Genomic DNA, 6049 nt, shown 5'->3' with positions numbered 1-6049 from the left:
TAGCAAAGATCTTTAAGATTAGCAAAAGTAATAAATATATACTCGTCTTGCAGAAAAGTTTATTAGAAAATTAAAAAGTTTAAATCCGATATTTCATAGATTAAAATCAATTCTTCCTAACTTTGCATAGGGGTATTTGCTAATCTTTGTAAAATTTCTGTTTTTAGTGCGGTGGATTAGTAGATTACGGTATTAAGATTAGATCAAGGCTAGATTAGATTAGATCAGGCCATGTTAAGTTAGTATTTGGTTTGGTTTTAGTTAGGCTTGATTTTGATTAAGTTTGATTTTAGTTTGAGTTAGGTTAGATTCTTTTTGCAAACAATTTCTATCCTCCTAAAACGTATATTTTCAACACAAACTTAATATTTAAATATTTAATTAATTTAATTAAAAAATTAAATATCTAATTTCAACAAAATCGGTGAGGTGTAACTATTTATGCATATTTATCTTTTAAAACTTTAAAGTCATATCTTGGAAATTATAAGTGACTCTCATATAATTGTATTAGGAAAAGTTACTCGGAATTTCATTCTTAAACTCGGAAACTATACAAGTGACTCTCATGTAATTGTGTTAGAAAAAGTTACTCAGAATTTTATTCTTTATAACATATTTCAAGACGAAAAGATCGGAGGAGTGTTACCTTTTATACACATTTACTTTACTTTGATCCGGAGATGAGCAACGAAAAGATATATCTTCTCGTTGTGCAATTATGTTTTTTTATTTTCGCAAGGGTAAAAACGCGGTGCGGACGACAAAAGAGATTTCTGATGTGCGATGGCGGTGGTGTTGCGGATGAAAAAACGGCGCAAGGATGGTTGGAAGAGTTTCTCGACGGAAATTTTAGTCTTACCGTGTGATAAACGTTCCGGAAGACCTACCGAGATTCATAACGATCGAATCTCCAGTCCAGTTGAAAATAATCCGCGTTACACCGCGCGAGAGAGATTGCTGAAACGTTAGGAGTATCGAAATCCAGAGTTGAGAACCATTTGCATCAGCTTGCTATGGTTTCCAGATATGACGCTTGGGTTCCGCACATAATTGCCTGCTCTCACATTACTTTTTGCCCAGCCCGATAAGTGCAGGGGAAGGATATTCGATCCGGATTAATTTACTCGACAGGGACAAGATTCGACGAGAAGGATCTTTTTGTTCTCCGCGGGAAAATGTTTTAACGAGGAGGACATTGTGCGCACATTGTACGATGGCTTGGCAGGATTCATGATGTGTGGAAAAATAATGTGTAACCTCTCTTCTCCCCCTTTTATCTCCCCCTGCCCCTCCTCTCTTCCTCTCTCTCTCTCTCTCCCTCTCTCTCTCTCTCTCTCTCTCTCTCTCTCTCTCTCTCTCTCTCTCTCTCTCTCTCTCTCTCTCTCTCTCTCTCTCTTACACTGTCTATCAGCCGGCATAATCTTCGCGGTAATAAAATGTTCTGAAAGAGAATACCGTGGTTCGACCCTTGAGAAGTCCTTTTTCCTGAAAATTACAGTACCGTTCCCGTAGTTACTTGTTATCCGAGAACCAGTAATTACTACGGAAGAGAGAACCGCCATCGAGTTGACTCCGCGAACCTCTTTGGTTTACCTTTCCTTTTGAAATTCTCTCCCTCCTTTGCGGTAGACCGTTTTTACCGCTTACGAAGTTTACTCCGCGCGCTCGCTCTATACTCGCTAAATAGAACTTAACCACCGACGGCGAGAGAGAAAGAGAGAGAGAGAGAGAGAGAGAGAGAGAGAGAGAGAGAGAGAGAGAGAGAGAGAGAATGAGAGAGAGAGAGAGAGAGAGAGAGAGAGAGAGAGAGAGAGAGAGAGAGAGAGAGAGAGAGAGAGAGAGAGAATGAGAGAGAGAGAGAATGAGAGAGAGAGAGAGAATGAGAGAGAGAGAGAGAGAGAGAGAGAGAGAGAGAGAGAGAGAGAGAGAGAGAGAGAGAGAGAGAGAGAGAGAGAGAGAGAGAGAATGAGAGGGAGGGGGGGCGAAAAAGAGGGAGACAGATCTTTCCAGTCGTTTTTTCCGTCATTTCCTCGAGTTTGCTTCGTCCTGTCTTGTCTCGTGCCGCATTGTCTCCCGTATTTATAGAGTTTCCCGACAAATTTCGCAAATTGCCGACACAATTCCGCGTCGTGTCGTCTCTTCCTCTCGAGCATTATCGCTTGGCGTGAATTTAACGGTATAATCGCATGCTTGAAGAAATACACGTCGCAGATTTGCATTGCAACTTGCATTTCTGATTTCTCGCTCGAGCGCAAATATCCTCTACAATATCGAAGAAAGCGCAGTGTATCGCGTTGCAACATCATCTCGTGCGCGACACCTTTTATTTAAAAAAGAAGAAGAAGAAGAAGAAGAAGAAGAAGCGAATTCGCCACTTACCGCAGCTGGCCCGCCAAAGGAAATCGTGATTCTTCGCGATTTTTTGTACTCGCGCAGTTTCGCAACGCCCGCACGGCCGCGCAGCCTTCCAACGTGGACACGCCATAGCCATTCATCCGGCGCGTTATTCGAATCCCAAGCGCGCCCTTTCTTCAGCCCTGTTGCCTAATATTTAAGAACTCTCGCTTTCCCCTGATTTCGTTTCGGTACTCCGCACACGTGCTATCGCCAATTTCGCCGCCAGGACGCTCGCCGAATGGCAAACTACGCCGGCCTTACCCGTACGCCCGGTCGTCGTGGCGTATTATCAACGTAAATCCGTTTACGAGCTTATGGAAGCGTGCATTTCGTACTCGTGAACGCGGCATCGCTTTCTAGCCCGCGTGCGCATCTCCGCGATCTATTCGCGACGGGACCGCGCTAATACAATTTCCATCCCGCGACGTCGGCGAAACGCTCAATTCGCCAAGACGGCGAATTAGCTTCGTCGCTCGTTCTCATCGTCGCAGCTTCCCGAGTAGAAAAATTAATAGGACTCTGGTAAGGACCTGATTATTTCTTAATTAATTTCTTAACATTAATCGGGCACTAGTAGAGATAGAAAGACAACGGACCTACAAGATGTGTAACAAATGGTTGAACGGGTCCTTATAAGATAATATTATAAGGATTTTATAAGGCAATATCAATAGGGTCTCATAAGACAATATTAATAGGGACTTATAAGGAAATATTTTTATTATTGCTTGAGTAAAAATATCCGTTCTCTTCATTCTAAAATATTTCAACCATAATTCATTAATTTTTTTATAACCTTGTTAGTATATAACAAGAATTTTTTATTTTAAAATATAGCATACTTTACAATAAAATATAACATTCTTTATACGTAAAAATCCTGCTATTATTTTTATTAAAGTTTGCGGCATTTCAAAACGAAGGCAATACTAGAAAAATCCTTGGAAGAGACTAATGAATATGGCAACTAATAAAACTAATAAAATTTGTTTTTAATTGCGGTATAATTAAAAAATCTTTAAAAGAACCAGATAGAGCGTATCTACTAAAACAATATGACAAGTTTATTACACGACTCAGATCTTATTAATTTTCTATAACAAAACTTGGTTTGTAAATTTAAAATATTCTTAAAAGATCTTTCTAAGGCCCACATCAATTGTCCATGTTAAAGCATTATTTCGTAAAATCTAAGGTTCCTAAAAATTTTTTTTGAGGCCCTTATCAGTTTTACCTCTATCAAAGTCCTATTTATTAAATCTAAAGCATTCTTAAAAAATCCTTCTTAGGCCTTTCTTAGCTTTTTCTACCAGTCTTATTTATTAGATCTAAGGCATCTCTAAAAAATTCTTCCTAGTTCCTTCTCAGCTTTTCCTATTAAAGCCTTATTTCGTAAAATCTAAGGTATCTTTAAAAGATCCATCTTGGGGCCTGATGTGGTAATAATGGGGCATCCCTTTTTGGTAGAGCATCTTACTTTCAGTCTTATCCGGGGCCTTATGCTTCATGAGAATAGCCTTAACAATTTTTTGCTCCGGTCGTCTTTCTTGCGATCCGCGACGAGTCATATTTTCAAAGCATCCGATCGCTTCTCCCCCCCTTTTTTCTCCTCCATCCGCGTCCTCCCACGTGTTTTCATCACGCGACGAGCGGCCGTCGTTCGCGGAACTGCGGGCAGTAACTTTTCAAGCGGCGCCAATTACAACGTGACCGGCCTCGTAAATATTTCCGCGATGTGTGGGATCGCGATAGGTGGGTCCGTCCTCGAAGGACCTCGGTTGATCTAAGGAGAGGCAGATCTCCAAGACACGATATCCCGCCGCTGGTATAGTGTTACCTCCCCGGGCTGCAGAGAAGGTAGACGATGCAGCGTGTCCATGTACGCGTGTACGTGTGTGTGTGTGTGTGTGTGTGTGTGTGTGTGTGTGTGTGTGTGTGTGTGTGTGTGTGTGTGTGTGTGTGTGTGTGTGTGTGTGGTGTGTGTGTGTGTGTGTGTGTGTGTGTGTGTGTGTGTGTGTGTGTGTGTGTGTGTGTGTGTGTGTGTGTGTGTGTGTGTGTGTGTGTGCCCGTGCATATGAAGACGCGTCCGCGCGTCCCTCCTTGTCCTCCCTCCTTCCGTGCCGTGTAGAATTTCCGATATCATCGAGCCATCGGTATTATGTACACGACGCCCGCTCGAAACTGCGGGATGTCGTCCTCCTCGTCCTCTCTCGTAGTCCTCATAGTCCTCGCTCGATCTCCCGCGAGTCTCACGCACGCGAACGCGATCGTAAATATCGCACGTGAGACAAGAGCCCGACGGGCTCACCCCCGCAATTTGAAGTCTCCCATTTCCGTCGATAAATCTCTCGCCGCGCTCTCCACGAAGATGCTCTCAAAGTCGGGTCATCGAAGAGGAGAGGTGCGCAGGGGAGGGCAGGGAGGGAGGGGAAACGTCGCTTTTTCTTATTTCGGTAAGGACGCCTTTCTTTCCGAGATTCTTTTCTGCGTCTCCGACTCCTCGCAATAGAATGTCAGGGCTGGCGGCGGAAGAAACGTGCGGGGGATGAAAGAGAGCCGGAGAAATCAGCTTCTTGCGGGTCCTCTCCGCAGCCTCGCGAACGTGTCGGTCGGGACTTCAATGTGTTGGAGACGTGTGCACGCGTTGGAGACACACGCGTTCGTCAACGCGTCGCGAAAAGGCGGCTCTCGCGCGAGGGTCTCATTATCGTAATGAGAATCCGCGAAGATCTGTCGGGTATAAAAAATCGCGGTTGACGTCAGCGCCAAGGACAATGCGGTCCTTTCCGCCGGAGAAGGATCCGCGGCGAGCTGGCAACAGAGACACCCTGATAAAACGGGACGCATGGATTTTCTATAACATGCGAATCGCGCGATTTACGGGCGCGGGCGGTTATTATTCCCGAGGGAAGACGGGAGGAGGGGGGAGGGGGACAGGAGCGACATTACTATTTGCGCGCTAGGATAATTAATCAGGGCGTATTCAGGGCGAGGTGATATATATCGCTAACAGTAAATATGAATTTGTAATACGTTGAGTAAGGCGACCCGAATTCTCGAAGGCACGCGACGTTAAATGAGTCTCCTGCGATTAATCGCCCGCCCAGTTAGGTGCCATTTGTCACCGCTGCAGCGCCCTGAAAATAATACCGCTCGTGTAACACCTGGTCGCCAACTGCAACTTCGCGCGCGCTGCGCGAAAAGGGTTTTCGCGCAGCGCGCGCGACTAATTGCAAATTTGATCGCCGTAGCGTCATTTGTTACATTATGGCTCATTGAAACTGTTCGTTAGCCTCTTGACCTGCGCCGCTCCCCCTCCTTCTCTCCAAAAAAGGGAGAAGAATAAAGAGAGAGAGAGAGAGAGGCAGGAAGAGAGGGAGAAAGGAAGAGAGAGAGGGAGTGAGTGAGAGAGAGAGAGAGGAGAGAGAGAGAGAAGAGAGAGAGAGAGAGAAAGAGAGAGAGAGAGAGAGAGAGAGAGAGAGAGAGAGAGAGAGAGAGAGAGAGAGAGAGAGAGAGAGAGAGAGAGGAGAGAGAGAGAGAGAGAGAGAGAGAGAGAGAGAGAGAGGAAGAGAGAAGAGAGAGAGAGAGAGAGAGAGAGAAGAGAGAAAGAGAGAGAGAGAGAGAGAGAGAGAGAGAGAGAAGAGAGAGA

Source organism: Harpegnathos saltator, unplaced genomic scaffold (assembly GCF_003227715.2).
Source record: "Harpegnathos saltator strain DR-91 unplaced genomic scaffold, Hsal_v8.6 scaffold201, whole genome shotgun sequence".
NCBI lineage: Eukaryota > Metazoa > Arthropoda > Insecta > Hymenoptera > Formicidae > Harpegnathos > Harpegnathos saltator.
The sequence above is the reverse complement of the archived record's forward strand: the minus strand, read 5'-3'. Positions refer to the sequence as shown.